The sequence below is a fragment of the Symphalangus syndactylus genome, chromosome 23 (genome assembly GCF_028878055.3).
Source record: "Symphalangus syndactylus isolate Jambi chromosome 23, NHGRI_mSymSyn1-v2.1_pri, whole genome shotgun sequence".
NCBI lineage: Eukaryota > Metazoa > Chordata > Mammalia > Primates > Hylobatidae > Symphalangus > Symphalangus syndactylus.
In genome coordinates this window covers 62,099,603-62,126,612 of record NC_072445.2, presented here as the reverse complement: position 1 = coordinate 62,126,612, position 27,010 = coordinate 62,099,603, and the positions used below count along the sequence as shown (strand labels likewise).

Sequence of the window (27,010 nt, the reverse complement as noted above, 5' to 3'; positions counted from 1 at the left end):
GAATGTTTCTTGGGCCCTTCAATATGGTAAGAAATGCTTTGGGTTATTTTTAATTTTCAGATGTTTATTTCTGTTATTTCTTTAAGGGATTTCTTCCTTCTGAGTTTGTTGTTCTCTCTGTAGCTCCTAAATTGATTCTTTTTTATCCATTTTTTTCATTTTCACATATTTTTGTTTTATCTTTTGCGTTTTCTTCTATTGTATCTTCCAGTCCTTAAGTAGCATTTTTTATTTCTTTTGTACTAGTTGGTAATTTCTGAGAGTAATTGTTTTCTGAATATTCCTTTTATTTAATAGTATTCTTGGTTTCATGAATCTTCTCTTACTTTCTCACTTATTTTTCGAGGTTATCAGTTCCAGGGTTGTTTTGTTGTTCTTTTGCATTTGCTCATTTGTTTTTTTAGCTTTCACTTCCTCTCTTAATGGTCTCATTTTCTCTGAGTTCCTTTTCTATCTCCTTTGATCTTTGTCTTTCATGTTGGAGACTTTAAAAAATGTTGCATTATTCTGGATCTCTGTTCATATTCCAAAGTGATGCAGTGATACACTAAAAGAAAGTCCTGGGCAAGTGAGTGGGTGTGATTTGTTAACCATGTAGAAACTCAGTCTTTTGGTTGGAGACTTTCAAATGCCAGTTGATGTAGGTATTTTCTCCTAGACTGGGAAATTTTCCCAGGGGTAAACCCTCCAATCTCTCGTCTGTGAGAGCAGGGGAAGATGGTAAGGAAGACAGTTTAAATGTAGTCTATCTGGCTGTTAGGGCTCGGGGTATGCCAGAGGATGAGTACATAGGAGGAGGTGGGGGGAATTCTTATAAGAAAGAGAGTTCACTCTCTCTCTTTCTGGTGCTTCACTCTTTTTTGTTTTTTTTTTTTTTTTTTTTGAGTCAGAGTCTCGCTTTGTCGCCCAGGCTGGAGTGCAGTGGCGTGATCTCAGCTCCCTGCACTGGTGCTTCACTCTTACGTTCAACTGTCTGATGTCTGTGAGCCCAGAGCTTCTCTGGTTCAAAGTATTTCCATAGTAAACATCCCGTCTCCTGTAGTGTGGCAGAAATGTTGTTCCTTATCATATAGGAGAGAACATTTGGAGTGTACAGTTTTTTTTTAAGTTTTATTTTGTGTTTAGTTGAAACATGATTGTACATACTTTTTGGGTATGCTGTGATGTTTTGATACATGTAGACATTGCATCAGGATCACGTTATTATTGCATAAGGATATCCATCATCTCTAACACTTGTCATTTCTTTGTGGTGAGAACATGAAAAATCCTCTCTTCTAGCTATTTTCAAATATACAATACATTTTTGTTAATTACAGTCACCCACCTGTGTAACAGAACAGCAGACGTTATTCCTCTTAGCTAACTGTAACTTTATACTTGTTCACCAACCTCTATCCGTGCCACATCCCTCATCTCCTCCCCAGCCTCTGGTAATAACCGTTCTACTCTCTATTTCTATGAACAACTCGTTTAGATTCCCCATATGAGTGAGATCACGGGGTATTATTAATTCCCCTTTTCTCATTCATCCTATGTCTTTGCCTCTATATGTACCCACTGCCTCTAATTTTTGAGATATTCTGGAATTGCTTGGTGAAAATTAACTTGCTTCCTGTTTGGCCCTGAATAGAGTGGAGAGGCTGATACCTAAGCTTGCTATCATATAGCTATCACTTTCCATTTTCCTGAGTAGTCTTGAAATCTTTCATCTGCTACCATTTTTTTCTTAAATACTTTTTAATTTTGTAATGTTTTCCTTTTTCCTTTAATTGAATTTTGCAATGTTTTCCTTTAATCCCTTTACTGTCATTTTAATAAAATTTCATAAGAGAACAAAGATAAATATCTGCATTCACCTTGACTAATTAAATAATTCCATTCCATTACTTTCTTAAATATTAATGATGGCATCATTCTCCAAATCATTGCTTATATACCATATTGATCCTTGATTTTTTTTTTTTTTTGAGATGGCATCTAGCTCTCTTGGCTAGGCTGGAGTACAATGGCATGATCTCAACTCACTGCAACCCCTCTGCCTCCCAGGCTCAAGCAATTCTCCTGCCTCAGCCTCTCGAGTAGCTGGAACTACAGGCGTGTGCCACCATGCCTGGCTAATTTCTGTATTTTTAGTAGAGATGGGGTTTTATCATGTTGGCCAGGCTGGTCTCAGACTCCTGAGCTCAAGTGATTGATCCACCTCGGCCTCCCAAAGTGCTGGGATTTCAGGTGTGAGCCACCACACCCAGCCTGATCCTTGATTTTTCCATGACACTTGGCATTACTTATGATTTACCTCTGGGTTGCATGACACTGTAGCTTCCTAGTTCTTCTTCTATGTCTATTTGTTCCTGATCTCTTTTTCAGATTTCTCATATCTTTCTCAATTCCAAAGGTTTGAATGAGATAACATATGTTAGTCACTTATTGTGCTGTGTAGCATAAAACCATAAACAATCTTGGGAATTACTTCACATAATCTTTTACTTATCCTTATCATGATGCTTACAAATTGAACTGTAATTTCACTGAGGTCAGGATGAAGTTTAATTTGCCTCTGTGTGTTTAACACCTAGAACCATGATCCATATGTGTGTATATAAAAACATATAATATGCATTGAGTGTTTGTAAAGGGAAGCAAAAAGGACAAGAAGAGACACAAGAAGAAAGGAATTGATGTCATTTGCAAAAATGTATAAATTAACCATGTAACATGAAAATCATCAGGATGATTTATTTGGCTTGCTAACAATTTAAAATAAGAAAAACACATAATTTGGGAGAAAATATCATCAGAGTTTTTACAAAAACTCATAGAGAGAAATGTAAAGTTTCATTCAGATTCATGGCTTTCACACTTCGTTAGCCTCACTGCTATAATTAGTTTCAATCTCCTAGATTGCATAGCACAACTTGTGCCAGTAATGCCAAAAATACACACACACGCACACACACACACACACAACATAAACACATGTAAATGTAACTAAAACCTACCAGAAATCATATATCTTGTTCAGAAGTGTTTTAATAAGTCAAATGCATGAAAAATAGGTAATTATATAAAATTTGTCTTTTTAAAATTGCATTGAAATGGCTGATAGAAGAGGATACAAAGGGACCCTCCCCACGTTGATCCTCCCCACCTCCCAGCCTTTACCCAGAGATCGTTGTAGAATTAGTCCTATAGGGTAGGAATGGAAAGGCCAGGCTCATCCATGTGAGGAGAGAGCAGGTAAGTTGTGGGTTTTTTGAGGGGTATCTACTGTTTCATTTAAAAAATATCAACATAAAACAAACAAACAAAGACTATATAGGGGACGTTTCCATTTTATCTGCACCTACCTAAAGCATTTGAAGATTATTGTCCAGAACTTGCTGTATATTCTTTAGTTATTTCTTTTCCATGCATCCTTTTTCCTTGAGGTTTTCCTCAAGAGCAGAATGCTTCTAAGTTGCTAGACAAGTTCTTGATAACCCAATAAAGCCACCAGTCAGTATGTTTCCTGTCTCCCTACTAGGAGCAGTTTGAACATCTTTGTCCAATTTCTGGAATAAAATATCTGAGAAATGACAGTTCACAGTATATGTTAAAACAAATAAATAAATAAATAAGTTTTCTGTCCAATTCCTGGAATAAAACATCTGAGAAATGACAGTTCACAGTATCTGTTAAAACAAATAAATTTACAGGAATACTTAAAATTCATACAATGTGAGATTTATTTCCAGAAACAAGTCATACCCACTCATTCCTAAGTTAACCAACAGAACACAGCCCTGGTGATGGCTTTCTGAGGATGACACGATGGAGGCTTCTCCAATGGCTCTAAAATTGTTGTGTGGAAAACATTTGGCAGCCTCAAAGAGGAGTCTTGTTGACCCTAACTATATCATTTTTCATCAAAATCATTCTTGGTATGTCTTATGGCCAAGGAGTTATTTTCCTTAGCAACATCATGGTATAGAGGGATTTGCTATAGGATAAGTCCTGAATATTCTTGCTTTTTTTCTGATTTAACTTTGAAAAGAAGTCTTAGACTAAATTCAACCCTGCTCTTTCAAATAGCTTCCTCAAAAATATAAAAAAAAAAAATCTTTTAAGTCTGCTTTTCTCTGCACATGGCCCTCTACACAACATCTATATATACAGTAGAGACATAGATGAAAGATGGATGTAACCAAGAACAGGTATGTATACCAATTTCCATAATTATCAATGTATCAGATTTTATAGATTGATAAGGAATCGTGGGCCCCAAGGTAGGCATTATCTTTGGCCTGTTGATTGTCCACTGGCAAAGTCTGTAATTTTGAAGTTGTATTAACAACAACAGGTTGTTGCATCATCTAACACAAATGAATGCATCCGTTTGGAATATACAAGAGAAGACCGTATGTTTCTGAGGAAGGGGCTCGAAGCACTCTCTCCTGGGGAATTCAACTTCATATCAGTGAGGTGAAGTGGATATAAGACAAATGCTGTGTGTGTGGAGAGCATTAAGAAAGGTCATATATTTCAAAAAAGAATATTGTTTACAAGGAGTGTTAATAGGTTTCAGGGGAAATGTTAATTTTTTTTTTCCTGGATGAAATAGCTACTGTAAGTTTTTAATGGTTAATCATTCATTCTTGAATTTTTATATTAAGCATTTCATATTACTTTATTGACTTAACTTTTATGCTCTTCTTCATTTTGACAGTAAAGAATGACCAGGCAACACTCTTTGAAAATTGGAGACCATTTGCAGCTGCTCTCTGTTGAGGAAAGTGAATAATAGGGTGCCCTCAAGGAATTGCAAAGGTATCACTCAACAGAAACTTTTGTGTCTGAAGAAAACTAGATCATTTTATCATGGTAGGCATGCTGATATGTTTGCTTTAATAAAATGCCATATTTCTGCCTTTAATCTCTTGTCAACCCGCTATTAAAAAGCCCCAAAGTGCATGCGTGCAGCACATGTAAACACTTGTGGTTTTGAGGTTACCACAGAACATACTAATAAAGCACGTAATTTGTGTTTTGTGCACAGACTGTAATAATTTATTGAGTGGTACAGAGAAGCTAGAAAAGGATTTTCTCTAACTTTTGCCAGCAAGTCAATTTAATTTTAGTGCTCTATGCAGAAGTACATGTATACACATGTTCTTATGATGACATCATGTTTAAAAAGCATTAGGGAGCCTGCATAACAAAATGAGACAAAACATAAATTCATTTTGCACATACTGAAGACACTCTATCAAGTATGCTAATGTTCCTCCTATAAGCTGATGAGCTGGGAGGTGTGGCATATATTCTTCCACAAAGGGTGTGTGTGTGTGTGTGTGTGTGCGCGCGCGCATGTTTGTGGGCGTATTGAGCACTGACAATACATTAGCAGAATATAGATCAAGTAAATTCAAGTAAATTAAGATGAATCATAATAGCAAGAACTTTTATAAACTTTATCAACATTATCCCCAGTCCCCCTGGGGGAGGAGGGCAGAGAACAATGTTGTTCCTTCTTTTATATGGAATAACAAAACATATAATCATCGAATCACTTCTAGAGGATCCTAGAAGAGCTCATTGCCAGACTACAGCCTCCACCATGATTGTTGGGGTAGCCAATTTATCTGTTTATGTAAGATCCTTACAGGTAAGAACCGTCAGGTTGTATATCACTTAGCTTTTTGCTTTCACTTCTTGTGAGGTTCCTTGCACACAACAAATCATCCACACAGATGCATAATTTGAAAGGAAAGGCCTTGAGCTTATGGAAGCAATACATACCAGTTTCTGGAAAATTCTGTGAAATTCTGTAGTTGGAAAATAATTCTGTGAAATTCTATGCTTTATTTACTCAAACAAAAAACACATTCAGTTTAGAAATAATGTCTGTGCCCAGAAGAAATGGGTGTTAGATACTCAAAATGTGTTTATTCCAAAAAGATGCAAGATTTCTCTCCTGGAAAGCAATTCACCACTCTCTATGCTTCTTTTTCTTTCTGAGAAGGCTTATACACATAACAGTTTTCAATGCACAGATAGATCTTCTGTGGTTCACAACCTTTTACATTTGAGGGCTAATTAAAATGAATCCTTTGTGCCACCTCTAAGATACAACTCACTCCTTCGTGTTGTTCATCGACTAAAATCTAATAAACCAGTTCCAATTCATAACTAGGGATTATTGAACTTTCTGTGGCCATTGGCTATCATAGAGGCATTGTGAAAATCTCTAAGGAGACAAGTGCACAGCAACCTGGCCCGGAGGGTCCTCTTATTTGAAGTAGAACTGAAGTTGCACCCAATTATGTAAGGCTGATCCAACCCAGAAAAGAGTTTTCTGCAAGAGATTAAGCCAATTCTCCAGACCTCTAAGGAGGAAATCAAGATCCTTGTGGCTGTTTGATCACTTCTGTGATTTGAATGTCTCCACGGTTTAATCATTTGCTTACATAATGAGAAAATTACAGAGAGAAGAGATGAGGGTAGGGGAAGAGAAGGAAGGGAAAGTGAAAAATAAGAAGGAAAAGGAAAGAAAGAGAAAGAAAGAAGGAAAGAAAGAAGGAAAGAAAGAAGGAAAGAAAGAAAAGAAAGAGAAAGAAAGAAAAAAGAGAAAGAAGTAGAAAGGAAAGAAGAGATGGAGGAAGGAGAGGTGGGAAGAGATGAGATGCAAGATGAGGAGACGAGAGAAGAGGAAGGAAGAAAGAAAGAAATTGGTCAGAAAACCATATATCATTAAAATGTTTATCTTGCACATGTTGGCTGGTACTAATTTTCTAGTATCAGAGGTACTGGAGTCAATGCTAATTTTAAAAAGCCAGGAACAAACATTTTCTAACTGTTAAAAATTAGGATTTGGAAGACTTTTTGATTGGCATAAAATGTAACAGATATAAAAAGTAGAGATTAGCTATTTAAGTAGCTAGGTTAAAAGAAGCTTAATCAGGGCTCTTTTGCTTAGTAGCCTTTTTAATATTTATCTGTGGGTTTCTCAGCCATAGATGGATGCCAAATCATCTTTCATGACCAAATTTAACTGATCAAATTTCTTTTAACATACACACAAAGATGGGAGTAGGGTGGGGGCACAAATACATACAAAAAATTCAGAGTCAAAATAAAGTTAGTTCCCAGGATCATGTTTTAAATCTGTAACTGTAAGGTTGCAAAGGTTCATGCATATCAAACTCACTCTATTTTATTTTAATGTGGTAATCAAAACATCTGTTGAAACATTTTAGATAAAGATGGGCAGTTTGAAGAATAATGACAAATGTGAATCAATAGGAACACCAGGATAGGCTATATTTTAAGTTAAAATTACCTACCTATTAAATAAGCACCCATTACTAGTTTTTGCAATGCTTTTATCTTCGTTAAACAAAATGTCATAGCTAAAGGTTTAATTTCTATTTAAAGAGATTAATGCAAAATAATTCTGTGATTGCAATAGAAACCATTGATATCAAAACACACAGCATTCACATCACAGGACACAATCCAAGTTGTAACTCACTAAATATACTCTACATAAATGAAAGATCTGTGGCAACCACTTTTTTTCCTCAATAAGAAGACTGAAGGAAAGACAATAGTACTTTTTCAAAAAATTTTCCCCCTAAGCTTTTGTGTACATATTTCCTTATAATGAGCTCCAGAACTAACTGAAGAGTGAAAATCCCAGAGTTAAAAAGTCATAAGTTCAGTGTCCCAAGAGTTTGGGTAATGACAGTGGTTTTACACTAATGTTTTACACTAATCATTGATCTTTTATAAGAATTTCCAAGTTTAATATTTTTTTTTTTTTTTTTTTTTTGAGACGGAGTCTCGCTCTCTCACCCAGGCTGGAGTGCAGTGGTGCGATCTCGGCTCGCTGCAAGCTCCGCCTCCCGGGTTCACGCCATTCTCCTGCCTCAGCCTCTCCGAGTAGCTGGGACTACAGGCGCCCGCCAACACGCCCGGCTAATTTTTTGTATTTTTAGTAGAGACGGGGTTTCACCTTAGTCTCGATCTCCTGACCTCGTGATCCGCCCGCCTCGGCCTCCCAAAGTGCTGGGATTACAAGCGTGAGCCACCGCGCCCGGCCCAAGTTCAATATTTTAAGATCACAGCTTTCCACAATTTAAGTTTACATAGATGTAAAATATTTAGATATAGATTCAGATACATCTGGCCTAGATCTGGTTGACTGTGACCTCTGAAATACAATTACTAGCTGTATTCTTTAGAATGTTATAATTTGCACTTGTTCAACTTCGATGCATACCTTTCATATTCGAAGTAATCCTTAATTCTGAAGGAGCATTAAAAAATAATCCTACAGTCTGTCAGACTTTGAGCCTAACTAGTTCAAAGTAGCAGTAAATTGAAATGCAAAACCTACTAAATTCTGATACTGAGAAAACTTCATTAATTCATACATTCATTCAGTCAGTTGTCCATGTGGACTTGGTATGTTCTAAATAAATATATGCTGAATGGAAGAATGAATGAATGAATAAACTTCTATGTATCTAGTGCATAGCTCTCATATGTGAAATGGTCACTAACTCTGAGTGAACATTAAACAAAAACATTCTAGTTGCTGGTGATCATGTAGTAAGCATGACAGATTAAGTTTCTTACCCTCATGGAGCTTACATTCTAATGATGAAATTTCATCAAAAATATTCATTTCAAACCAAACACCAAGGCAATTGGGCAAATATTCTTTTCTTATTTTCTTTTAGAACTCTCATAGTTTTCTTTTTACCAGGAACACGCTGCAGATGGCTTGAGATTAGTATCTGCGCAGGTGCCATTCTCACTGTGTGTGCTGTGAGAATGTTGCAGACGTGTGCTGCTACTCTGGCACTCACACTTGTCCAGGCTGTTTCTTAGGGGGTCATCTTGCCTGTGAGATCAGAAAAAGGGATTTCTAGTTAGTATTAAGCAGTTGAAACCAAAGTAGAAAATATTCATCCATTGCTTTCCCCAAACCATTCTCCTGCCTAGAAATGTCAACAACTTAACCACATGCAAATGCCCATTTGTGGACAAATGTGTACAAAAGACATTTGGGGTTCCTCTCTTTGAGACTAGATTAAAGCTGACCATATACATAGGGAAGAAAACAGTTTTTCTCTGAGCATCATATTGCTGCTTTGTATATTTTCTGATAGAGTAGCATCGGGTCCTCTGGCTGCTTTATTGAAATCATATTTGACTTTTCTAACAAGGAAATTTGGTGTGCAAAACTCTAGTTAGAGATTTCAGTGACTTGTATCACCAAGAGGAGGACCCTCAGCATGTAGTGGAGGTCCAGGCTTCAGACATGTGAGGCACACTGAGGAGTAGCTTTATTTGCAAGAGGTATTAGGAAGCTTCCTAACAAAGTTCACCTTCAGGATGGGAGAAATCAAAGCACAGACCATAGATCCAAGAAAAATGGCTTCTGATCAGAAAGGGTGATCTGAGATTAGGGGAAGATGTGTCATCAATATCATCCGCTGGTCCAGCCCTGTGAAATCACACCCGAGTGGTAGAGAAATATCTAGGAAAAAAATAGTAAAACAGAAACGAATGTTTCTGTCCGGCAGAAAGGCAGTTGCATGGCTGTCAGGGCCATGTAGAGGGAACATCACAGGTACATGGTGGCAGCGGGATGTCCCCAGGTAGCAGAAAGTCATAGGTGGCTCATCAGAGGCCCTAAAGAACTAGCCCCCTACTTGTAGGTGCAGGGGCTGTGGTAGGAGTGGCTGTAGATAGTTTCCGGTTACACAAGGTTGGTGTGGGAACAGCATGACCACAAGAAAAACCTGGGTTGACAGCCCCAGGGAGCTGGAACAGAATATTAACAATAGTAGCCATTATTTGAGTGCTGCCCATGTGCTCGAAAATGTTCTAGGCGATTTACCTTTATTGCCTCCTATAATTCCCAAAATGACCTCGAGTTAGGTCTTTCTAGTATTCCTATTTTATAGACAAAGCAGTGGAGCCACAGAGAGGTTAAGTAACTTGCCCAATGTCACAGAGCAAAAAAGTGGCAGAGCCACAGTTTTAATCTGGGTTGAAGAGGAAAATAGATAATGCATATTCCTAGGATTTGAGAAATGTTTGAGGTGAGGGAGAATGAGAGGCTCTCCTTTGAAAGAAGCATCAGGGGGTACTGAAACAGAGTAGAAGAGTGTGAAAGCTGGTGGGGTTTTTGTTGTTGTTGTTTTTAGTCCTAAGTTAGTGGCATGAAAGCAATGCCCTAGAAGGGATGGAGCAGCAAGTGCTCTACCCACATGGAAGTCTTCAGGACCTGCACTTCAATGAGCACCAAGAGGAAAAGGAGAGAAGAATAAACACGTCTGAAGCACCTACTGAGTGTCAGGTACTGGCCCAGGTGTGTGCCATGGACCATTTTCATCTCTACTTCATAGTTTAGGAAACAAACTCAGAGTAGCTAAGCAAATTTCCCAAGTTCCCACAGCTGTAAATTTGCAGAAACGGGATTCAAATGCAGGTCTGACAAAATCTGAAAGTCATACTTTTCTCAGAGTACCACATTGCTTCTTCCCAAGACACATACTAACGGGGAAAGGGAGGGTGTGGGTCAGGTACTATGCTTATTACCTGGCTGACAAAATCATCTGTATACCAAACCCTCGTGAAATGCAGTTTACCTCTATAACAAGCGTCCACATGTACCCCCAAACCTAAAAGTTTAAAAAATTTTAAGATAAAAACATGAAATTATCCATAGAACATGTTAAATTGGAATTTCACTTGAATCAAACATTGCTCAGGACACAATTTATTGAGATTTTATTCCTCTATTTATTATATAATTACAAGGATTGAAAATCATGAGCAGTGTTTCAAAGCATTCATCTATTAACCAGAAGGTTTTAACCAAATGCATCTCTGCTGCTTCTAATCAGGCCAAGGGCAAAGGTTAAACAAGTTAACTTGCCCATATGCTTAGGAAGCACTTTGAAAACAAGACTGTAACTTTTTTTTTAAAATTATACTTTAGGTTTTAGGGTATATGTGCACAATATGCAGGTTTGTTACATATGTATCCATGTGCGGTGTTGGTTTGCTGCACCCATTAACTCGTCACTTAGCATTAGGTATATCTCCTAATGCTGTCCCTCCCTCCTCCCCTCAACCCACAACAGTCCCTGGAGTGTGATGTTCCCTTTCCTGTGTCCATGAGTTCTCATTGTTCAATTCCCACCTATGAGTGAGAACATGAGGTGTTTGGTTTTTTGTCCTTGTGATAGTTTACTGAGAATAATGTTTTCCAGTTTCATCCATGTCCCAGTTGCCCAGGCTGGAGTGTAATGGTGTGATCTCGGCTCACTGCAACCTCCGCCTCCCAGGTTCAAGCAATTCTCCTGCCTCAGCCTCCTGAGTAGCTGGGATTACAGGCATGAGCCACCATGCCCAGCTAATTTTTGTATTTTTGTAGAGACAGGGTTTCACCATGTAGGCCAGGCTGGTCTTGAACTCCTGACCTCAGGTGATCCACCTGCCTCGGCCTCCCAAAGTGTTGGGATTACAGGAGTGAGCCACAGTGCCCGGCCAACCATAACTATTCTGTAGAAACTGGTATAGTTAGTCAAAACCACTCATGCACAAAGCATACTATCAGATTCACTCACAGTGATTTTCCTAAATGTTTATATTAATTAAATGGCCTGATGCTGCCATAAAATGTTTATCTTCTGCTGTCTTTCTTAGCCCACATACCATGCTAAATGTCAGCTAGGAGAGCTCAGAGGGCAGTCCCTGATTTTAATGAGTTGTGTTCTGAAAGTAGTTTAGAAATGGAATTCATGGTTTCAGAAAATACTTGTTATAAACATAGGTGACTATGAAGCTAGTTCACTTAATTTATCTGACAGATTAAGTGAGCATAGCAGAAGGAGTCCGAGGGAGTTGAGAAGGTAAGTTTGGTGTCATGAGAACAGGGTTTTGACTCTCTGAGAGAAGGAACGTCACTCGTCTTTCCTAAATCATACATTATAAGCCTCATTTGTGAGTCACGGGAGTATTAGCTACCCCTTGCTAGCTCTTTCGTGTGCCAGATACAGTTCTAAATCTTCTCTGTTTTCATTCATTCTGCAGCCGCACCAGACCAATCTGGTTCAATTTTTATGTAACAAAGTTGTGAATTGTCTTTCAGCTGTCATGAACCCCTAATTGAAGGTCCTATAACCTCAGCCTGCCCAAATGAACCAAGCACACAACCACAGGGGGACCCCAAGTGTTCCAGTGGGAGAGCTGGAAGAGCGGGGACTAATGTGAGAAGTGGACACCATGTGGCAGGATCCAGGATCGAATCAGATTGAGCCCTGGGGTCACCCCATGGCAGGATCCAGTTGGATCATGCTTCCTGGCATCACCTACTGCAACATCCAATCAGATCACACCTCATTACCCTACGCTTATAAAACCCCACCCAGCCCCGAGCCCGAGGATACAGATTTGAGTATTTCCTCCTGTTTCCTTACCAGTCGATTTGTAATAAAGCTTTTTTTGTTTGTTTTTTTCTAAAGTTGGTGCCGTGGTATTTGGCCTCTACGAGCATTGGGTAGGAAGTTCATTGATTGCTTCGTAACAACTCCTACAACAATTTTCTGAGGTAAGGACTATAATTGTTCCCATTTTACCAAAGAGAAAGAGGAGACACAGAGAGGTTAAGGGATTTTCCCAAGGTCACACAGCTGGTAAATGGAATCAATTCGACCGACATCAGGAGAGGAAGGTATTCAACGGCCAGACACCCTGAAACTTGCAGCTCTTAGCACATTGTAACCACCCTCAATGAAAGTAAAAGGCAAGATTAGGAAACATCTCTCTGTGATGATCCAGAAGACTATCTGAATAGGCGCTGGAGGTGCAACAGGTTCACTGTTCAATGCTAAGAGTTTCTAAGAGACTTCAAATGGTAAGGTAGTAACACCCACAGGAGAAAGCCACAGAAGTGTAAGTCTTCATGGTGATCTTCAGCCTACAAAGATCGTAAACACTCGGCCATACATTGCTGGGCACAAATGTACTATGGCATCATGACTTTGTAATAGATTTCTGTAAACATATGTTAAATGTTCTGTTTTTCTTCCCTCCACTAGAACTTTAAGGCTACCCTTTCCTATTACATTCCTATAAAAACTCAAAGGTAGATTCTTATCTTTCACCAGGGAGACTTTCGGGTATACAAATAATAGTCACAGCCATGTGTGTTTGATTTATTGCTCAGGCCGTGGTAGCATTGTGTATGGCCATTGGTGTTCAAGGTTTAAGTGTTGCATGCTTCCTAGTGGGACTATTATATTTTGAGTACACTTCTTGCGATTCTTTTTTTTTCTTCTTTTCTATATTTAATCTCAGATTATACCATAAAAGTAACCAGCTGCAGAAACGGAAGACGTCCAAAGTCCTATGGAGTGGATAACCTGAAAAGGCTGATAGGATCTTTTTAGTCTCAGTGGAGCAAGGCCAGAGGGCAGTGTTAGGTATGGTGTATGCTAACCAGAGTGCTCTCCTTTTACTTTACACCAGAGTCAGTCCTGTGATGTGGAGTATGCAGTGTGCTGAAATGGGAGAAGCTGTCTTTTTTATAGGTCTTATGTGTGAGCGAGCCTGCTTTGCTTAATTACAAAAACGTGATGATGCCAGAGATCTGATAAACTATCGAGAGATTGAAAATCAGGTTTTGGGCATATCTATTTCCTGTGATGCCTTTAATTCCGTTGGAGCAACATGGTATAGATAGGTTAATCTGGAAATGCCTCTAGGCAAATTCAGTCCTTTTCTTAGTTTCTTCCAAATACCAGGATCATTTTATACCCATGGATTATTTGTGCAATACTTTTCCTCGGTAAGTTAGTTAATGAAAGTAAAACCTCTGGAGAAACTACACTTATATCTGGTTTCTATATTGATCCATTTAATATCTTTTTCCTCTCCTTTTTGGGAACTTAATCCAGTAGATGGTGTTTTTGTCTGTGACAGCATGGTTAAAATAAATCTCAATTTGAGGGGAGGGCATCTCTACCATAACGACTTGTGTGATTTAGAAGCGGCATCAAACAGTCTGTCTCTGTTCCTCTATTTGCAAAAAGGATCATTCTTGTGGCCCTTGTAGGAAAGAGGGCAATGCATTATACATCCATGATAAAATGTACTCGCCCAGTGCCTCCCTGTTTCTCCACTGAGTCTATTTATTCATTCTTTCAATAAATATTTTTTTGTATTCCAATTATGTACCAAGCCCTGTGCTAGGTACTGAAGGTATAGGATTCTGTATGTCACAGAGTTTCTATTTTTTCAGGTAAGATAGACAGATACATAGAGCAAATAATAAAGTGTTAGGTGTCTTTGTAGGAAAGGCACAGGGGACCTTAGAAGCACGTGGTGGAATTTCATTTAGCAACATAGAAAAGGAAGGGTGGTAAGAAATGAGGCTGGAGAGGGTCTGAAATGCTATGGCTGGGGGAAGACGTCAAAGAGCAGAACAGGCAAGAGGGGCTTAATCACATGTACAGTTTAGAATGCTACCTCTGGGTCCAATGCGGAGAATGGTCGGGAGGAGACGGATAGCTTTAGGGTGCTTAATAATGTTTTTTGTTGAATAGTATACCCTTCAAAGCCTAAAAACATCAAAATTCTACTAATCCCCACATAAGAATCATTGGAAATGGATTCTTAGCCTACTTCACTTTTTATAACCTTTTTAGGAAGAGCCTATTGTATGGTTTTTATAATATCCATGATGGCAATAAGAAAAGATTCTCAAGTGAGAATCACTCTTCCATAAGCTTATCTAGAATTATTTTTTATCATTATCATTATCATCATCATCATCATCATCATCATCATCTAGCATAGATAGTCCCATAAATAGGAGAGTTGCCTTTTGGAGAAGATCAGCCTTGGTGACACAATGCTCAGCAAGTTTAGTTATACATGTATATGTGTGTGTATATATATATATATAACTGAGTAACTTTCTACATCTGTCTAGATAGCTAGCTATTACATAATACACTGATGACTACTAATAAAATCCTGAGATTTAAAATAGAAGCTCTAGGACAGTTTTAAAGAAAAATTTAAGACACTTTAACAGAGTTCAGTTGAGCAAAGAATAATTCGTGAATTGGGCAGCCCACGAACCAGCCAGAATAGGTTGAGAGTGACTTCAGTGCTGCTCAACCGTTGGAGATGATTTATGGACACAAAAAAAAGATGCACAGAAAATGGAAGTGAGGTACAGAAATAGCTGGATCGGTTACAGCTCCACGTTTGTCTTATTTGAAAAGGGCTGACCAGCTGGCTGCTCGTAATTGGTTGAAAATCTGTAATTGGCACAAGAGTATGTCACAGTCTGTTTACACATTCAGTTATTTTACACTTCACTATGTACAAAAAACCTTTAGGAAGAACTTAAAATATGTAAGAAGGCAGCTTTAGGCTAAACTTAATTTAACGTTCATGAAGTAAGAATTTTATACTTATTTTTTGCTACAGTTTTGCTATTTCATATTTCATCTCTGAATATATTGTTATCATTTTAATTTAATTCATGTGGGAATCAGCAGTTTTAAAAACATTAACTTTGTTTTATCCAGAACACAGTTGAATTCATTTCTCAAGTTAAGATGTGTGTTTGAAACTCTGAGTTGTAGTATGTCTAACCCAGCAAACCAGCCTTAGTAATTTTAAATGCAGTGATAGAATTCCTTGCTGTTCCTAAACTCACGGCTGAGTATTTGTTTTTTAATTGTCTTTTTCATTTATTTCTTCATCCTCTTTCAGGGCATTCTTTCACTTTCAGGATTTGTCAACCTCTTGCTTAATTGTTTCAAGTTACATTCCAGTAAATGCAGCACAAATCTAACTTAATGGAAGCAAGAAAGCTCTTCATCTTATCTCACCTTTGGGAATGCAATGTCCTGCTGTCTTTCTGGTTTATACGTAACTTCTACAAAGCAGAACAAAGGGAAGGGGGATTAATGAGGGAGGATATCTATAATAGACCTAGAGGTAGAAAAGTAAATGTGCAAAGAACGTTTATGTTCATTAGGTAAATTAGTAGTAAGAAAATAGATTTATTAAATTATATAATCATATGTTTTAGGGGTTTTGTACACAGAATGTGGCAAAATTATACACAGACCAGTTGTAAAAAATAAATAGATAACACTATCTACAGTATCTTTTCAGTGAAAAGATCATTGAGTATCTTTTCACAAATATATGTATTTGTGAATATATATATAAATATAAAAAGGCATTTTCATGTCTATTTTTGTCATTTGTTTTGTGTTTCCACTCAGCTTTTGAAAGGCTGTGTTATTAATTGCAAATACAATCACTCCCCATGCAAAGAAGCTTCATGTTAGTTACATGAGTTTGAAACAGCTCCCCCATCCCTTTTAAATTTCCCTTTTCTTCTATTCATCCTTGAGCATCCTTCTTAAAGAATATATAGTTTTACTCTTTGCACTTACTCATTAAGATTTAAGAGTGATGGAGTTTCATATTTCTTATTGTTAAAAAAAATGAATAAAAATCTGTTTATATCCAGGCTTAGGAAGTTATAGGGGAATATAAAATTTATTTATACAAACAAACAATATCATGTGGATTACATATTAGCATCATGTACCCTTGATACGATATATTGAAAGACACATCACTTCTGTTGCATTCTTGCCAAAAACGCATAGTCTTAATGTGACTATCAGTTAAACCCAGTGGACAGACATTCTACAAAAGAGCAGATCAGTGGTCTCCAAAACACTTTGTTAAGGTCATAGAAAACAATGAAAGACTAAGAAAATATCTGGAGGAGACTAAGGAACTGTGGCAACTAAATGTAATGTGAGATCCTGGATGGGATCCTGGGACTGAAAAAAGACAATCGAGGAAAAAGTAGCAAGATCAGAATAAAGTCTGTAGTTCAGAGAATAGTGTAGTACCCATGTTAAGTGCTTGGTTTCAGTAATTATTTTCATGGTTATAGAGAAGGCTGACATCAGGGAAAGCTGGATAAAGGTATAGGAGAACTCTCTTTTACGGGTTGTAGTACAGGTACCAGTTTCACAACTTATTTATAACTCTAAATTTATAAAATAAAATATTTAAAATATTAAGTAAAATGTATTTGAAAGAGAATAAAATAAAATATTTTAAAACTATAGTCTTCCTCCTTCCTGAGAATTCTGTAGGGGCATGCTAGTACATACGCATTCATTTTTCCTCTTTATTTTATTCAAATTTGAAGTTTGTGTTTATTTCATATTAATAGACAGTAGCATCCAATCCTAACTTAAATTTAAAAGGGAGCTTAAAACCAAGCAATTTAATCTCTTTATAAACCATGACACTCATCTGAAAATAATGCATATAGATGAGAAAACATTGCATAGTCGGCCCATGGAAGGCCCAGGAACCCTTACACGCAATGTAGTTCTTTTCCATACCACTCTGACTCCAGACTCAAGAGTGTCACTAGCAGCATTTCTGATTTTATGATCTACCATAGGCATTTTTAAATGACAAAGGATGACTTTAAATGATTTAATACCTACTTCACGCCCATGATCTACTCAGAGCCAGTTTCGCTGTTTTGTTTTGTTTCATTTTCCATAAATGTGTTTCCTGCGCTTGTGTTGCTAAATGAAATTCAAAACTAGTGATACACAAATAGATTTATCAAAGGCAAACATCATTTCATTTATTAGTGGTCACCAGTGGCCCATAAACAAAGTACAATCTATTGAATAAAACAGATTGCTTTTTTGATTCTATTGATTGTTTCTTTGAATTTTCTGAGGATAATTTAGTAACAAAAGCCTTTCTCCACTATTACTTCTAATACATGTATTTACTCACGTATTTTTCTTTTGCTTACACAGAGAAAATGAAATAATTAAAGCAGTTTTTCAATGTTTCTGCAATTCGTACTTAGATCTTATGAGGGAAACCTGTGAATCAGTTATTTCTTTGCACATATACTGTGCATGTGTGTGTTTTTCTTCTTCAACTTGAAAGGACAGGGCTTTTGTCTCTTCTACAGAATTGAAAGCAAAAACTCAAAGATCCTTAATGCTTCTGGTGTGGATCTGAACCACCAATGACTAAGCTGCTAAGTAGCAAGACTACCCATATCATAGTAGTTTCATATTATATTTAAATAGCCATGTTCTTTTTTTTTTTTTTTTTTGGACAGAGTCTCACTCTGTCACCCAGGCTGGAGGGCAGTGGTGTGATCTTGGCTCACTGCAACCTCCATGTCCCGGGTTCAAGTGATTCTCTGGCCTCAATCTCCTGAGTAGCTGGGACTACAGGTGCATGCCACCACGCCTGGCTAATTTTTTGTGTTTCTAGTAGAGACAGGATTTCACCGTGTTAGCCAGGATGGTCTCCATCTCCTGACCTCGTTATCCACCCGCCTCGGCCTCCCAAAGTGCTGGGATTGCAGGTGTGAGCCACTGCTCCCAACCAATTAGCCATGTTCTTTAACATTTAATGTCTTGCTAATGTTAACAGTCATGTCTACAGTCTTGAACTGAAGTGAGAAGTAAGCAGTGGTTATTTATTAGTCATGGCTGTTAACAAAATGTAATGATGTAATTCCTCTCCTTGAGCCTTATTGATTAAGTATTATTTTTGCAACTTTTGAATCTGTAAGTTTTGAAATCAAAAGACTAGAAACAAAACAAAAAGAAAATGCTCCAAGTCTTGAAATGAACAGAATTTGGAAAGGGATGAGTAGCCCTTGGGACATTCAGAGGGTGTATTAATTCGTTTTCATGCTGCTGATAAAGACATACCTGAGACTGGGCAATTTACAAAAGAAAGAGGTTTAATGGACTTACAGTTCCACATGGCTGAGGAGGTCTCACAATCATGGAGGGAGGCAAGGAGGAGCAAGTCATGTCTTACAAGGATAACAGCAAGCAAAGTGAAAGAGCTTGTGCAGGAAAACTCCCATTTTTTAAAACCATCAGATTTCATGAGAATCATTCACTATCAGGAGAACAGTGCAGGAAAGACCCATTCCATAATTCAATCACCTCCCACTGGGTTTATCCCACAACATATGGGAATTGTGGGAACTGCAGTTCAAGATGATATTTGGGTAGGGACACAGCCAAACCAGGTCAGGAGATATTGGCAGATGCTTTGACCTCCTCCTGACTCCCCCTTGAGCACAGTGTCAGAAATTCTAGCAGCTGCACATGGGCCTCAGGCCAGCAGGTCTTTTCTGAAGAGCATGGTTACATCAGAGATGTGCCCCAAGGACTCATGTCCTCAAAACACCCAGTTTGTTGATAGATTGGTAGCTCTGATGGTGACCAGGCACAATTCCTTGCCTACATTTTCTATTAATTTAAAGGGATGCTATTTTTTGTTTGTTCTCTTTGTCTTCTTTCTTGGAGAGGCTGACTTTTTTCCCCTCATTTTCAAAAAATAATAGGACAACACATGACATTCATCTTACTGGACAATATAATGAACTTCAGGAGATAAATTATTTGCTGGTCAGGATTTCCTGGATGGCACAAATTCAGTTTTATATTTAAATTTGAGAAGAAAAACAATAATTATCAGTATCCATTATTCAGAAAACAAGTAAAGTCATCTTACAAACATAACAATTAACTCAACAAAGAAAAGCCTGAGAGGTACTCAGATACTTCATAGTTGAAGTGGTGGATAATCCTATAATTGCTACTTCTCAGAAGAGCTCTGTGTGTATGTGGAAAAAAGGCATTATTTAAATCATGGAACATTACCCATCAAAGCTCCTTCTGTCAATGATGTTTAGTTGCTTTAAAACATATATTTTTTTAAATAAGACTTGGGGCAGAGATTTCAGCCAAGGCTATGAAGGAAGGAAAGAAAAATAAACCCTCTATAATTCCAAATTCATTCTTTTCTATCACAAAAAAAGTAGCTTTATGAACAATGGCCCTTTGTGATGAGTTCTGATGCAAGAGAGACATAACAGGAGGTCACTGTAATGCATCACCTCTGTCTCTTCATCGTTTTCTCTGCCTCCTGTATAGGCCTCTTTTCATGGATCTGCCTCATGGCCAAAAACAAACACGTAAAGAGCAAATTCTATTAATATTAAGCCATTCTCCTCCTTAAGATCCCTCTGCACTATATATTTAATTTAAGGCTCTTAATATGAAATATAAGCCATTGACTAAATATCTTCTCTAATTTCCCACATTGTTTCCTTCAGTCTTGGTGCTCTATTAATCCAAATTTACACTGTTGCTCTTTGAACCCGCCATTTTTTTTCCACACTGCTGTGAACTGGGCATGCTTTTCACTCTCTCTGGATTCCATTTCTCCCCCAACACATACATATATTTTTCTACTACCTTTTAATTTGGCTGACATGTACTGATGAGCCATCCCTGAACCCTCATGGGTTCTTCAGTGTCCCTAGTGCATTTATATCAAAGCCCTTACACTAAAGAGTAAGAATTACCTGCTGAATCAAAATCACCCCTTGAGGCTGAGGGCCCTTCCAGGGCAAAGACATCTTATCCACATTTTTTAACAACCCAGACACAGCAAACACTTAATGAATGAAATGAATCTTTCCAGTTATAATATCTCCTTTCTTACTCTTTATTAACTCAAAGTCAGTCCTTTGAACCCCAGGAATTTTTAGAAATGGAATAATTTTTACTATATTTATATTCTAGGGTGGCCCCCAAAACTCTTGGGATATTACTTATGTGATGTCTATGATGGTCTTTTAGGCTGTAATTACATTTAGGAACTAATTTATGTAAGGCTTATTGTCACAGCAAACTTTAATTTTTCCATTAAGACTATAGGTTCTTAGCCCATCAGGCATCTCTGGTATTTGTAAAACTCCCAAAGTTGCTTACCAGAATTTTGGGGTAGGTGCATTTTCTGGAAAGAGAGCCAACAGCTTTCTTGAGGTAGTCCTAGTATTTTGGAAAGAAAACAGGAAAAAGAAGAGTGAAATTACTGAATAGGAATGAAGGGCATATGTTTAGGAAATGCAGGAAGGAAAGGAGAAAGTATGTTTTAAAAGTGTAAAATGATATTGAAAAAAGGAAATGGATAGGGCCACGGACAAATCTTGCTGAATCAAACTTTGTCTAGGGCTAACTTAGATGCAGGATGATGTTAACCTCTCTTTTGGGGAACACACAATGTCTGAGTATAAATATATTCCTCTTTTTCTCACTAGAGTGAGAAAGACTAATAAAAAAAGGATATGAAACTTAGAAGCTCAATCTCTTGGCCAATATTTTTTTCTAAGTCACAATATTAATTGGGTATTAGGAAGAGAGAGATACGGGACATCCGTAACATACTCACATTTGATCAAAATGATCAATGGGCAAAATTATCTCTAGCAGAAAGATATTTTATTTAAAATGAGCTGAAATTAAAATATAAATAGCTTTGTTTTCCCTGTCAGGCAAAATGTTTACAGTCAGGATAGAGACAAAATTTTGTAGTCTCCCAGTCACGCGGCCATGCTGTCTACAAGCCCTTCGGGTGTGACCGGTGAAGATGCGCACTCTGGGAATCCTGATCTCAGATCTGATGGATATTTTTGCTGTGGAAGGACCAGTTATAGGATTTCAAGTTCCAGAGAAAAGGGGAGAAGTGAAAAAAATTCAAGATTCATCTTAATTAATCTTTATTAATTACAAAACAAAGTGAATATAAATGAAGGGCAATTTCAACTCACTATTGGAAAAAAAGTCAACAGATTTCCAAGATTCCAACTTTAAGAAAGAAAAGCACAACATTTACAAATAAAAGGCAAACCATTTACTCAGCCGCAAAGGTGCATTGCCTGGCTGGTTTGAGGATGTTCACCGTGCCTCCCTGTTTGGTTGAATGCAGGTTGAAGACTTCTGACCACAGGATTTAATTTAGTAGATTCACATATGTGTCAGTCATCCAAGTCAGGAGGACATGTAGAAGTATTTTTAGCAAACATTCCCATGGTGAGCACTTTAATTTGTTGTCTTGTCTTGTAGAAGATCAAGAACGGCAGCATGTATTTGTGAACATTCCAATTTTACATGCATTTTTATTACAACATGTTTCATAAGAACCTTGCTGAGTGGTTATATCTTTATTTATTTATTTTTTTTTTGAGATGACGTTTCATTCTTGTTGCCATGGCACGATCTCGGCTCACGACAACCTCCGCCTCCCGGGTTCAAGCAATTCTCCTGCCTCAGCCTCTCGAGTAGCTGGGATTACAGGCATGCACCAAAACACCTGGCTAATTCTGTATTTTTAGTAGAGATGGGGTTTCTCCATGTTGGTCCAGCTGGTCTCAAACTCCCGACCTCAAGTGATCCTCCCTCCTTGGGAGTAGTTATATCTTGTCCCTGGAGGGTTCTTTATTCTGGAACAGAGCATGTAGGCACCCCTGGGTACTATTTAGGAGAAATGACTGCATGATCATCTGCTTCCACGTCAGTTCAAGTTAAAATATTTTATGGCACTGTCAAAATTTGGTCAATAGCAAATAATTTATAGTCTATTGCAATAACAAGTAAGCATTTGTCAATAACAATGCAAAGAATAGGTTATCCTCACTGAGTTTCTGTGTGGGTGAAGCTAAATCAAATGTCTACAAAGAGAAGAAGAGAAGAGGATATTCTAGGATTAAATCTGGTTATGGCAGGCATTTGATATCTCCATCAATGGGAAGACTCATGCTTTCAAATAACAGAGAGAGAGCTTTGAGGAATGAAGAAAAATAAGTATCTGAGTGAAGATTTTCTCAAATAGGGCATGGGAGATTTTTAAGAATCCTCAAGGAGAGAATGTACTTGAAATATCTTACTAAATAATTTAATATTTATTCTACACATAGATGCTTCATACTGAGGTTATCTTTACAGTGTTAATTTTTATGAAAACTGTAACATTTTTGCGTTCCTAATTGTTAGGGATAAAGGAGCATTTTGCAAAGACTCAGAAGCTCTAAGTTTGCTCTCCATGCATGTTGTTACTGCTTTGATCTCCTCACCTTGTGATGGTCCAGAAAGAAAACTTTTGCACCTCAGCCACAGCAGGACTGTGAGAAATGGATAGGATATTTGCATGCTCCTTGCCTCTAAATGTCAAATGCATTAGGCAGTACTAGCTTCTGAGACTCAACAAAGCACCCCAAGGCACTAATGCCCTGAAGCATGATCAGCTCATAAAGTCAGAGAGTTAGAATGACATTTGAGACCATCTAATCCCACACATCTTCCTAAAATAAAATGCTTCACATAAATCCCTGTGCTCACACAGCACACAGCCTCCACGAGTGGTACTGTCTTCTCTCTGGGGAAGATAGTCTCATTAGAATCCCTAATGCAACACTTGGCCAATGTGCTAAGTATTGGAAAGATCTTCTTTCTCTCGGTGCTGGTTCTGAGCGTAATTACATCTATCTACTGTTCTCCTTTGCCGCCCTTCAAGAAAGCTATAATCTCTTCCTGAAATTTCCTACTAGTTCTCTTTATAATGACTCTTTATTTAGTGTGGTTTCCATCACTTTCTTATCTTGCTGACCCTTCTCTGAACATGATTCTGTTTTTTTCTGGTACCTCTTTGCATCTGGAGCCTCAGCTTCCAAATGAATTTTGACCTTTGATAGCTAAGGGCCATTACCTTTATTTAGCCAAGCATTGTAATTATCTTAGTACAACATAAATTTGCCTTATCTTGTAATTAGCTATAAATGGCATAGACTTATGGGGTGCTAGTGATGTGGATCTAGAAAGAGTGAGCCAGCTCTCTATTTTTTTAAACAAAGACTGGAACGTGGGGCATGTTGTCAGCATGGGAGCTCTAGAATATAGACATTGGCACAAACTCCATTAGGAGAAGCAGAGCTCATGGGTCAACTTGAACCTGGGAACAATGCAGAGCTATTGTAGAAAAAATGGAGCATGGCCTTGAGTCTAGCTGGCAAAAATCTTCATTGATTAAGTATATGATATTCACAACAACAATCAATTGCCATTCTTTTACTCTGTGCTAAGAGTTTACAAACTTGTTTTGAATCCTATCCTATAACTGATCTAAAAGGTAGCTATTATTAGCCTTCTTTTCCAAATAACAAAAATGGAGCTCAGTGTAGCTAAGCACATGGACCAGGTCATAGTTAGGTGATGGTGAAGCTGGAACACAGAGGGGATGACCTGACTACAGGGTACATGCTGATAAGTGAAGTGCACCAAGCCTGTTACATATGGCTTCCTCGCCTTGGGATTAATCCAGTGTTCTGGAGGCATCCCTGAGTATGAAAATAGAGCTCAGTGGCCCAAAGGTGGTTACAAGGATAGATTATAAAGAGTTGGGACTGGTGGACCCTAAAATTTACCACTGACCTGGAAGATAGTTTACTATCGTACTAGTCAGGGTGAGATTACTGGGTGGAGAGGATGACACCAGGGCCCTGGAACAAGAAAAGCTATTGTATCACCCTTTGCTCCCAATCTGCCAACAACTTAGAATGTTGGTTTCATTAAAGAAGTTTAGGTTAGCATCAAACATAAATTGGAAAATAAAATTATGTCAAAGGAAAGTCTCTACCCACACAAAAGGAATAAAAAAATACAAAGACTTTTAAAAAATACAATTGCTGCCGGGCGCAGTGGCTCACGCCTGTAATCCCAGCACTTTGGGAGGCTGAGGCAGGTGGATCACGAGGTCAGGAGATCGAGACCATCCTGGCTAACACAGTGAAACCCTGTCTCTGCTAAAAAAAATACAAAAATTAAATTAGCCCGGCATGGTGGTGGATGCCTGTAGTCCCAGCTATTTGGGAGGCTGAGGCAGGATAATGGCGTGAACCAGGGAGGTGGAGCTTGCAGTGAGCCAAGATTGCGCCACTGCACTCCAGCCTGGGCGACAGAGCAAGACTCTATCTCAAAAAAATATATAAATATATATATGTGTGTGTGTATTTATATGTATATATATGTGTGTATATATATGTGTTTATGTGTGTATATGTGTATATATGTGTATATATACGTGTATATATGTGTGTGTATATATATGTGTATATATGTGTATATGTGGGTATATATATGTGTGTATATATGTGTATATATGTGTGTGTATATATATGTGTATATATGTATATAATTGCTGACAACTCACCAGCCACTTTTTAAGCATATCCATTAGAATTATTATTGCTATTATTCAAGCCAGCAGTTACTATGTATCTCCTGTTGTTCTAAGTGCTTTTCACATATTAATTTATTTAGTGCTTGTAATATATGAAGTGAGTACCATTATTATCTTCATGTAAAATATGGGTACACTGAGGCACAGGTAGGTGAAGCAGCTTGTCAAATAATGAGTCACAAGCTGGCACTTGGATCCAGGTGTCTTTAGAACCTCCCTTTTTTATTCATCCCTCCGTTATGGACTCTCCTCTATTCTGCGTGGTAATACTATTCAATCTCCTGAGAGATATTCCTTTGGGAAAATGCTTCTGTGAGACGCCAAGATAGGCCACCACTAAACTCTGGAGCTCAGCCCCACCCTGTCACCATATTCGTAGATATTTGAGTCCCTGGGTTCAATGTCGGAAGTTTGTCTAAGGATATGCCCTTTGGTTGGTTTGAGCCAGGCTGTTAATTATTCCTACAGGGATAGAAAAACCTTGGTTTGGGGCTTATTGTTTTAAATCCCTAATGCAACATGTTATTTCCACTATTTAATAATATTTTAGTAAAAATAATTTTTTACTCATTTTTTCTAGTCTTTTCTTCATGAAAAAAACAACAGATGCCTAAATGGTCTTGCATATCCCTCTGAGAAGTATATTCTATGGCAGTCACCAATGTTACAGATTTAAAAATTTTCATTGGCTTGGCTTCAATTTCCATTAAGAAAAAAAAAAATTTCCATGAAGTAATTTATCCACTTATTTGGATGAATTATTTCAGGGGAAGTTTTTCTTTTTACATTTTTTATTATGTAAAGATTATTTTAAAGGATTATTATGGTGACATAATAATAATATTTCAGAGGAAAACGGCAGGTAACTAGTTTTGACTTTGGCCCCTTCACTATTTTCTTTCCTCCTTGTCTCTGCCTGGGCCTATGTTTATTGAACTTCACAGAATGCCAAGACAGCATTTGTAAAGGGGGATTTATTTAACTCTGGGTGAGTTGTACAAATGCAATAATGTGGCCCAACTCTTGTTTAATTTTGAAGGCTCTCTCCTAGACAACATCGCTCGTAATGGACGGTTCAAGCCAAATTATCCATTATTGTTCCCAAAGTTTACAATTAAACTATCGATCAAAACTGGCAGTGATTTCTCCAGCAGCCTGAGCTTCGAAGCAGCTGAATTACATCAGAACACGAGTGTGTGGAGCCAGAAGGTGACACAGACAGACAGATACCAGACAGACAGTGGCACCTTCTACCAACCACCCTGGGATCCAGCCTTTGGCAATTTTCCTTGAGCCGAGAAGCAGGCTGCCACCCCAGCTATGTAGAGTGGGTTTGAGGTTTTAATAGCCAGAGGTGCCCGCAATTTGCAACCTCTATCCCTGGCTGTAAAAATTGGAGTTTAACAGGTTCGGCTCCGTGGGGAACCAACCTCAGCTTTTAGGCTCCTTCAGACACTGCAGAATGCATCTTTTCTGGGGAATTCCACAATAAAATGACTGTTATTTATCATTACAAACCTCTTTATCATTTAGTCAATAAAAGGCCTCTCTCTCTCTCACTTTTTTTCCTGTGGCGTGCTCAGTCAGAAATCGGTATTAGTCTCTCCTGGCCTGAAGGCAGGAGATGTCAAAAGCTAAATCATGATCTACCCTGGCTTCCTGGCTAAATTGTGTATGAAGGCCTGAGGCAAAAAGGTACACATGCTCATTATTTGAAACTGAGATTTTTCCCCCCTCTTTTAGTTTTTCTTTCTTTTTCTCTTTCTTCTTTTTACATATTGAGACATATAATACATACATGGCTCAGAAG

General features: G+C 37.9%; 2 long non-coding RNA genes across 4 annotated transcripts in view; both read left to right on the top strand.

Moving 5' to 3' along the window:
• LOC129472870 (uncharacterized) overlaps nt 1-5,035 on the top strand; it is a 343,454-nt gene extending 338,419 nt beyond the window's left edge. For all 3 annotated transcript variants that reach the window (XR_010119199.1, XR_008654114.1, XR_008654116.1), the window contains exon 4: nt 4,709-5,035. This is a non-coding gene — a long non-coding RNA (uncharacterized lncRNA). The remainder of the gene's footprint in view (nt 1-4,708) is intronic.
• Nucleotides 5,036-12,530: 7,495 nt separating this feature from the next.
• On the top strand, nt 12,531-26,759 carry LOC129473528 (uncharacterized). Its single transcript, XR_008654287.2, has 2 exons — nt 12,531-12,613; nt 26,240-26,759. It is a non-coding gene; the product is annotated as an uncharacterized lncRNA (long non-coding RNA).
• Nucleotides 26,760-27,010: the final 251 nt, after the last annotated feature.